The following is a 10,477-nucleotide window of genomic DNA, read 5'->3' on the forward strand; positions in this document are numbered from 1 at the left end:
TGCCCCTCACTGCACAAGCTCACTATCGATATTCTCCTGGCAGCTGCTCTGCTTCAGAAAATCGAACTTCTGAACTCACTCTATGTGTGTCTTCCAAGTGACCCTCAAGCTTCCTTAAATAATCTCCTCATTGACATTCAATGACCCAAATTAGAAGTTAATCAATGGCTAAGATCATTTCTGCTTGATCCTCGTCTTCTTCTAGAAGTTACACCCACAGTTTATATTAATACCCTTTAATTATTTTATTTTCCTAAGTTTAGACTTAGGGTCCCATTAAAAATAATTAATTATTTTAATAAAATTGTCTCTGAGTGGAATTTCCCAGTCCAAGCCTCCCTGCAAAATTTGAGACTTAGAGAACATCTGATACTACCATAAATCAACAGTTTCATGATTGTGTCAAGTAAATAGGGATAGAAATTAGGTTTTTTATGTGTCAAGTAAATAGGAATTATAGAATTTAGGAATTAGGGTTTAGGAATCTAGGAATTGGAAAATTGTTCATAAGATTTTTGTAGGGAACAAGGACTAGGGTTAGGATTTCTTAGAATTAGGATTAGACCTAGGGTTAGGGTTTCGATATTCATCATCTATAGGGATTAGAGCTAGGGTTAGGGTTTAGATCTTCATGATGTCTAATAAGGGCTAGGACTCCTTCAATAATGCTTGTGGTGCTTGTGGTTTACAATTAGGGTTCCATCATATGGCTTCTTCACTAGGGTTTTGCTTGGGTTACGGCATCAACTAGGGTTTTCATAATCTAGGGTTCATGCATCATGTTTCAACAATCATATTGACATCAATGACAAATTTATCCAATAATCTACCCCTTTGTTATTGATGGAAATACTCTCCCCCTTTCAATACTCTTTGTCATGTTTCAACAATTATATCGACATCAATGACAACTTTATCCAATAATCTCCCCCTTTGTCATTGATGGAAATACTCTCCCCCTTTGACATCAATGGAAAATGGGGTGACAATGTCTTTTCATCAAACACTCCCCTTATCATGCTTCTTTCATGTTACTCCCCTTGTCATCACACTAGTCTTCATGTGATAAATCAGCTTATGTTGACCTGTGCTCCCCGTATCATGGTGCTACTCCTCTTAGTCATCATGCTTTCCCTTTCTGTCATCAAGCTACTCCCCTCATCAAAGGATCTTCCAAGGATAAAATCTGAAATTTTTGAGCTCCCCCTAATAGTATGCATGGTCTTCTTATGATTCCCTTTAAAATTGATGAATAGGTATTGATGCCATGAGTTTTCAAGACACATTCTGATTCAGTTTGTATCCTTCTCCAAACTCGTGTAACTTTCTTTTCTTGCTTGGTAGTCATGGTTTTAGCTTGTTTAGGAACCCAATTCAAGTTACAAATACGAGCCATATGTCCAATGATATGGCATTTGAAGCATTTTATCAATGAGGAGGCATGAATTATTTTTGCAAAGTTGTTTTTAGGAGGTTGATGAGGGCCATTATATTTGTTCTTATTGTATACCCTAAATCCTTTTCCATGTGCCCAAAATTTGTACAAGAATAGAAATAACCAAAATATATACTTTGGTACCTGGAGGATGGAGCTTGCCTTGATGAATTTCTGAATTCTTTCTGCCTTGAGATCCTTTTATGATATCCATTGCCTTTTGCATTCGACACCTTATGCATACCTTCTTGGAGTAGGGTTTCTTTTAAGGTTAGCTTGATTAATCTCCTTTCTTTTGCTGGAACTAGGGGCATCAACATTTCTTCCAAGCTTCTCCACATCCTTGTTGTTTGATGCATTATGGATTGCATCATTTTTTCTTGAGGGTTCACTTGCATAACCAAGACCTAATTTATCAAGGGGGGGCTTTGATGACTTAGGATGTCATCTAAGGTTTGAGAGCTCTTTAGAATCTCGTTCAGTTGATCAACGTCTTTTCTTAGGATATCAGTTTCTTTTGTTATCTTCTTGCATTCTTCAGCCTTCTTTTCTAGACGATTCTCCATTTCTTCCTTCATCCTTATTGATTCACATGTTTGGGCATTGAGAGAGGTGACATCTGATTTTAATTTGAATATTTCTTCATCTTTTTCTTCAAGTTGGTATGCCATGGCATTTCTTTCCTTTTCTGCTTCACCTACTTGTCCTTCCAAGAGGGCCAAAACTTCCATCACCTTTTCAACTCCTTGTGCTTGTTTCTTTGCTTCTTCCAGCTGAGATTTAAGGGAGGATACCTCTTCCTTGTATTGACCAATTTTTTCTTCAAGTTTGTTCAAGTCCTCATGTCTTTGTTCAAGATGACTTGACAAAATGTCTTCCCTTTTCTTTGCTTTATCCAACTGATTTTTCATGGATATAACTTCTTCATGATGCATTTTCTTGTTTTGATGCAATTTCTCCTTAATCTTGGTGAGCTCCTTATCTCTTTCTTGTACTTGAAGCTTGAAGAGGTCAACTTCCTTCCTTGTCTTGTCAAGGTCATGGTCACCATCTTGTGCTTACTTTCTGAGTTCCTCATTTTCCTTTTTCAAACTGCTTATCTCTTCTAGGGCAGCTACAAGTTTTGCCTTGAGATCTTCTTTGAGGTTTTCTTTATCTTCTAGGTCTTCCTTGCTCTTGGTGTCTTCAACTTTGCTTTCGGCCATCTTCTCTGGTTCTAAATCATCCTTGTGCTCTTGGCTTTCATTATTTGGTGTTATGAGCAAAAGTCCTTTTGAATGAATATCTTGAAGATTCTCCCAAAGCTCTTTCGTTGATGAACATTTCTCCATTTTGACTTTTATAGGATCGGGTAGGCCACTCAAGATTGCCTTTATCACTATTGCATTATGTTCCTTGGACTCTTCTTCCATCATGCTTCTAGTAATCACTGATTCCCAAACTTCAAAACCTTGAGTCATCAAAAAGAATTTCATTCTACCCTTCCATACTTCAAAATTTGTTCCATTCAACATGGGGGCTTTGACTACCTGATTTTCATCTGAATTTTTGACTGAGGAAGAGACATCTTCAAAAGGTTTGGAGCCTTTCTTCCTTGACCTTGCCATTTGTGTTCTAAGGATCTACCTTCCAACTGTTAGGCTGAGACTGAAGGTACTAGCTCTGATACCAATTGTTGGAAATACTGAGAGGGGGGGTGAATCAGTATTTCTTTTACAATTGTTACTTTACCAGTTAAGATCACTTAGATAAAACACAAAATGAACAATAACAAGATAAATGATTTTATTAATAATAAATTAGCGAGGACTCCAATCCTCTTTACAACAATTTGTTCTAGGGATCCAACCCTAAGGACACCAATCCAAAAACCAAATCAACAAAGAAGAATTGTAGGGCTCCAACCCTAACTGAAGACACCAATCTTCAATCCACCAGGCTCCAACCTATACTTTTTCCAAGCACCAACTTGGTCTTCTTGAGGACTCCAATCCTCTAGGGAACCAACCCTCTCAACTAGTTCATGCTCCAACCTAGTCTTCTTGAGGACTCCTATCCTCTACTCAGTTGGTTCAGGCTCCAACCTGGTCTTCTTGAGGATTCCTATCCTATAGGAACCCAACCTCTCAATCTATTTCACCTTCTTCAAAATAGGTTTAACGGCTCTTCAAAGCCTCCCAAAATCTTTTACAACAAGCCTTGACAATGTCTTCAACAATGCCTTCAATCAATCTCCAATATGCTTAGCTCATAAATGACAACCTTATCAATTGCAGAAGGTGTCTCCAAGACTCTCCATGTCATCCACGCTGAATTTTCAAGGTTACTCCATGAAGGCTTCAATCGTGCCTTCTTACAACCTTCTCAGTACTTCTTTGTCTGATATTGTCCAAACTTCAATGCTTCTTCAATACTATCCAAACTTCAAATGCTTCTTCATTGTCCAAACTTCAAATGCTTCTTCACCATCTAAACTTCAATGCTTCTTAATTGTCCAATATTTTCCAACCTTCAAAGCTTCTTCATTGTCCAATATTTTCCAACCTTTGAAGCTTCTTCATAGTCCAATATTGTCCAACCTTCAAAGCTTCTTCATTGTTCTTTATAGTTGGCTTCAGGACTCCTTTCAAAGGTGTCTTCAACATTTGTCTTCAAATTATTTCATGGATGATCATTCAAATACTTCAAGGATGTTTCTCCCAAGAAGGTCTGAACAGTGCCCCAACAGTTCCACAATTAATGAGAATACATCGAATTTTGCTTCTGAAACAGTTACAAAGAATCCATTGATGAGTCTTCTATAAGATGAATTAGAATACTTCTTCAATAAATTCTCCTTTAGCCAAGATGTACTACTTCAATATAGGCTGACATGTTGCTTCAATAGGACTGTAGTTTAATTCTTCAACAGAGGCCAAAAAATTATTTCCACAGAGCCACAAATTACCCAATCTATAGTTGTGCCAACACATGTATGATATAGGTCTGAAAGTGCAAAGATAGTTTTTGAACGGATCTTTAATAGAGAAACCCACAACAGTCTCAGTTTATAACATATGATTTGAAATTGGTAGGTCTGAAGTCATCAACAGGGATGCGAGTTTATCATAGGTTGAGAAAAGACACAATTATATCTTGCAAGCGAGTCAGATCCCAAACATATCCCTTATCATTGCAAGCGAATTTCATTCAATAGGTTTGAGTTGAAATTTTCTTCTCCAGGGTCAATTTGCATCAGGTGGTTCAATTTCAGAGGTTGAATTCTTTGAGGCCAATTTTCCGAGTGGGGTCGAATTTCTAGTTGCCTAGCAACTATATTTTCCTATGGATTCTACATATGTCTAACATAGAATTTTCTCGAGAAATTTCATGAAGATAGATTTGGTTGGGTGTAAATTTGTTGTAGTGTCATTAATCTCTTCATTTTATTTTCGCTATATTTTTTAAGTTAATATACTAGTGTATTTATTTTTCAACAAATTCAGAAATATTTGACATAAATATTTTATGGGGTTTTAATAAATTGTTGAAGTGAAATCAATCAAATCTAGCATGAGAAAAATTAACATGGTATCAGAGCGATTGAAACTCTATGGGAGAGATCAAATATCACAATGCTTTTACAGTAGTGAATTACTTTACAATAGCATTTTATTATTTTTTTTTTATTTTTTTTTTATTTTTTTTTTGTAGCGAGAGTTTTGTGGCTAAAGTCAATATGCTAATATGGCATCATCAAGTCTAAGATATGAAGACAAATTGGGGGTGCTTGTAAACCTCCATCCATGGAAGGAGTGAATCACCCTTTTCTTAATGGCAAATGGTTTGTGGGAAATTGTAGGCCAAGTGATTTAGGTTCCTTAAGATGCTACCAAAGCAGTTGAACACAAGTTGAAAAATACATGAGCCAAGAGCCTCATTTTGGATGATGTGAAGGATCACATAATCCCTCACATAATGAAGAAAGATTCAACTTATCAGATGTGGTCAACTTTGACTAAGTTTTACCAAAGTGACGACTAGAATAGAAAGATGATCCTAAGGGAGACATTGAATAGCATCAAATGAACATATCTGAGACCATGGGTTAATACTTTATGAGGATTTAATAAGTTTGCGATGAACTTTTAGTTGTTGGATAAGAGGTGGCTAAAGTGGATCTTGTCAAAGTAGCACTAAAAGAGTTTATCAAGCAATGGGATGCATTTGTGACAAGTATCATAGCCAAAGATAAACTTCTTGATTGGGCCAGATTATGGGATTATTTCACCCAAAAGGATATTTGGGGGGAATTGATAACCGGTGGACAATGCAAGGGTGGATATGGGGAGAACCTTACTCTTGTTGAACAAGAAAAGAAAGGCGAGAGTAAAGCCAAGCAAAACCAAAGTGGAGAAGTATCTTCATAAGGGTAGAAAGATATGAGCAAAGCCAAGTGCTTTGCATATTAGAAGTTCGGGCATTATGTTGAACAATGTACAAAGAAGCAGAAAGGCAAGGGGAAGACAATAACAGTTGCATCTGCACAAATGGATGAGTTGGCTAACAAATTCGAGAAGGAATTTGCCCCAGTTTCTTGTCTTTTTGGCACCATTACAAGAGGGGTGTGGTTTTTGGACTGTGGAGCATCTCGTCACATGATGGGATCTTGTGATATCTCCACTAGTATGGGAAAGCAGAACAAAGATCTAGATGTGAAGCTTGGTGACAACACTAGGTATGCGGTGGAGAGCATTAGCATCATACAGTGCCAGCTAGACTCGGGGAGTCTTATGGAGGTGAAGGAGATTATGTATGTACCTAGGTTGGAGAAAAAAATACTCTTAGTTTCAACCATGGAGGACAAAGGACTTGAGGTTAGTTTCATATAAGGTGAGGTAGTTGTCAGGCCGAAAGGGGTTAATCTTAGCGTGAAGCAAGTCATAGGCAGCAAGGAGAATAACTTATATATGTTGAGAGGAGGACGAGTGAAAGTCATAGTACATGGCAGTGATATTTAGCACAGGGGGATGGGACATCTACACTACATCGCTCAACCACTATTACGGGAGATAGTCACAGTGTTCTGGAGTTCAATATAGAGCATGATGGTGTGTGTAAAGGATGTGCTCTTGGAAGGCATGACAAGGAAACATTTCTTAACATTGAGACCAAGTCCGAAAGTGTGTTGGATTTGGTGCATTCCAACATATATGGTGCTATGTTAGTGGATTCTATCTCGGGGAGCAATTATTTTGTGACATTCATATATGACTATTCCAGGAGGACATGGATTTACATCTTGAAGGCCAAGCATGAAGTCTTCAATCGATTTCAAGAGTTCAACACTGTTGTGGAGAAACAAACAAAGAAGAAGATCAGGGTCCTAAGATCAGACAATGGGGGCGATTATATCTCCAATGAGTTTAAAGATTTATGTAGGGAAGCAGGGATCAAGTGTTGAAAATGCCCTACAATCTGCAATAGAATGGAGTGGCAGAGAGGAAGAACAAGTGTATGGTTAAACCTGCCAAGGCCAGGGTCCATGATCAGGATCCACCTATGTTCTTATGGGTAAAGTCTTGTAATACATAAGTTTACCTATAGAAGAGGATTCCTCACAAGACAGTGGAGGGCATGACTCCTGAGGAGGTTTTTACAGGAGTGAAACGAAAGGTGAGTCATCTACACATTTTTGATAGTCCATTATATGTCCACATTCTTTTAGACAAGAGGACTAAATTGGAGACTTCATCAATGAGTGGCATTTTTGTTGGATATAATGAGACTTCAAAGGCCTATAGGGTCTACATTCTAGGACAAGGAAGATAGTTGTCACAAGGGATGTCAAATTTAAAGAGGGTAGGACCTTTGGGAGGTCGCATGGGATAGATCAAACAGTGGAGGAGGATTAGAGAGAGAAGCTCCAAAGGCCAAGAAGGGACCATCAACACTAGTTACAGGGGCACAACCTTCAAATCAGGTGGAGGAATGAGATGTTCCTTTGAGCTTTACCAAGAGAAGGTTGAGATGGACCGAGCAAACCTTGGGGGATGTTGGGGAGCATGTGGAGGCTCCTAGTAGCACTTTGAGGGAGAGTATACCACCAACTAAATTTTCCATTTATTTGGCCTTGATGAGCAACTTCAATGAATCTAAGCCTTCTGCATTTGAGGATTCAATAGATTAGCAAGTTTGGAGGGATGCCATGGTGGATGAGTATAGTTCCATTATGAGGAAAAAGTTTGGGACATACTACCAAGGCATGAAGAGAAGTCAATGGTCATTTCTCATTGGATCTATAAGATCAAACATGCAGCTAGTGGTAATGTCAATAAGTTAAGGCGAAGTTCATGGTGAAAGGGTTCTGCCAGGAGGAGGGACTAGACTATGAAGAGGCTCTTGGACCTATTGCCAAATATGCATCTATCAAGGCAATCATATCTATTGCTTCAGAGAGGGGGTGGAGGATACATCAGATGGATGTGAAGATTGTCTTTTTCAATGGGGTAATTGAAGAAAATGTGTATATTGAGCAACCTCAGGGATTTGAGGTGTGTGGGAGGGAGTCCCATGTATGCAAATTAAAAAAGGCCTTATATGGACTTAACCATACACCTCATGCATGGTAATCTAGGATTGATGGGTACCTACTTGGATTAGGCTTCACCAAGAGTAAGGATGACTCAAACTTATACTATGTACTTGTTGAGGGTGAGTCGCTCATCTTGGTACTCTACACTGACAATTTCTTCCTGACAAGATCAAAGAAGCTCATAAGGATATGCAAGGAGGGCCTTGCTTCAGAGTTCAAGATGGACATTAGGCTCATACACTACTTCTTGGGATTAGAGGTGTGGCAACGACCAAGAGATATTTTCTTAGGGCAACGCAAGTATGCAGTTGAGATTTTGAGGAGATTCAGGATGGTGGATCACAGCCTAATGTCTGTCTACACCTATTATCACCAACCTGAGGAAGCTAAGTGCTTTTGAGAGCGAATTGGTGGATCCCACCTTGTATAGGTAGTTGATCGAGTCCTTGATGTATCTAAATCAACATTAGGTCAAATCCATTTTTTGTTGTGAAAACACTCAACAAACTCATGGTGGAGCCAAGGAGAGCTCATTGGGTGGAAATAAAGCATGTGTTGAGGTACCTTCCAGGGATAATGGAGCATGCATCGAGGTATGTTAAAGTTGAAGTGGAGTTACAAGGTTTCACAAATTCTGATTCAATGGGGAGTTCAATGCACAAGAATCCACTTTTGGATGTTGTTTCAATTTGAGATCAATTATGATCCCATGGTATAGAAAGAAGCAACACGCAATGGCACTTAGCTTAGTAGAAGTCGAGTACATGACAACAAATTTGGCATGTTGTGAAAGCCATATGGCTTCGCAAGATGCTCACAAGATTATTTGGTCTTGAGATGAGGCCCACAATGATTCATTGTGACAATCAGAGTCCCACAATGATTCATTGTGACAATCAGAGTTGCACTAAGCTCTTTGAGAACCCAGTGTTTCATGGTACGTCTAAACATATAGATATTAGATACCACTTCATTAAAGACAGTGTCCAAAGAGTTGTGACATTGCAATACATCTATATAGAGGAACGTGTAGCAAATATTCTCACCAAGCCTCTAATGAAGGGAAGTTTGTGTTTTACAGAGATATGTTGCGCGTGATGGATAATTCCTTCCTTGCTAGGACAGAGTGTTGAAGTTTTTGTAGCTTTGAAATATCTTCTACATAGGTTTGGTGCCTTAACATGTATAAGATATTTGATTGCCTCTTTAGGTGCTTGATTGGAGGAGTAAGTGATTTTATAATTTCTTTCTTAAGTTAACAAACTTTGGAAAGGTACAATAATTAATCTAATTATAATGGATTATTAGGCCAAAGCTCTAAATAATAAATTACTTAAGTGACATAGATATAACCTCAACCATTGATGTCAAGTGAGGCTTAAGATTTAATCATCATCACTTAAGGGATTAGGGTTAGGGATTTTGGCTTAATGAAATTATAAAATAAGGTTGAGGAAGAGGTGAAGACACACACATACACAAGTGGAGGAAGCAATTTTATCTAGAGTGAGGGGTTCAACTAGATTGAAAAGAAGTGAGGAGAAGTGCAACAAGGAATTTCGAGGGAAATTCAAGGAAGACGAGTTATTGAAGAAGAGGGTCGAGTTGTGGAGGAGGCCAAATTAACTAGGAAGGCTGATTTCTCTGGTGCGTAGGTGTCGTACAAGGCAAGGAAAAAGGAGACCAATTTGTTGGTGAGAGAGGGTAATTCTCCAAAGTCGACTTGCTTAAGGTGATTCAATTTCCAGAGTTTGAATTCTTTGAAGCCAATTTTCTTAGTGGGGCCAAGTTTCCAAGTGGCCAACAACTGTATTTTCTATGTATTTTATGTGGGTATAAACTAAAATTTCACCGAGAAAATTAATGAAGATTGTGTTAAGTGCAAATTTGTTGTCGTGGAATTGATCTCTTCATTTTATTTCCGCTACATTTTGAAGTTAATATAACATGTATTTATTTTTCGGCAAATTCAGAAATATTTGAGATATAATATATACATAGATTTAGTGTCTTAACATGTATAAGATATTTGATTGCCACTTTAGGTGCTTGCTTGGAGTAAGTGATTTTATAATTTCTTTCTAAAAGTTAACTTAAGAAAAGTACAATAATTAATCTAATATTGTGGACTATTAGGCCAAAGTTCTAAAGATAAATAATAAATTATTTAAGTAACTTAGATAAAATCTCAACCTTCGATTTCAAGTGAGGCTTAGGGTTTAACCATCATTGATCACTTGAGGTATTAGAGTTAGGGATTTTCGCTTAATGAACTTATAAAATAAGTCCAAGGAAGAGGTGAAAAAACACATACACACACAAAAGTGAAGGAAGTGACTAAAGCGAGAGGCTGAACTAGACTGAAAAGAAGCAAGGACAAGTGTAGCAAGGAATTTTGGGTGAAATTCCAAGAGGCCGAGTTGTTGAAGAAGGGTTGAATGGCGGAGGAGGTCGAATTATCTAGGGAG

This window comes from Pinus tabuliformis, chromosome 6, assembly GCF_031772625.1.
Source record: "Pinus tabuliformis cultivar Carrire ecotype Pingquan chromosome 6, CPIR1, whole genome shotgun sequence".
Classification (NCBI taxonomy): Eukaryota; Viridiplantae; Streptophyta; class Pinopsida; order Pinales; family Pinaceae; genus Pinus; species Pinus tabuliformis.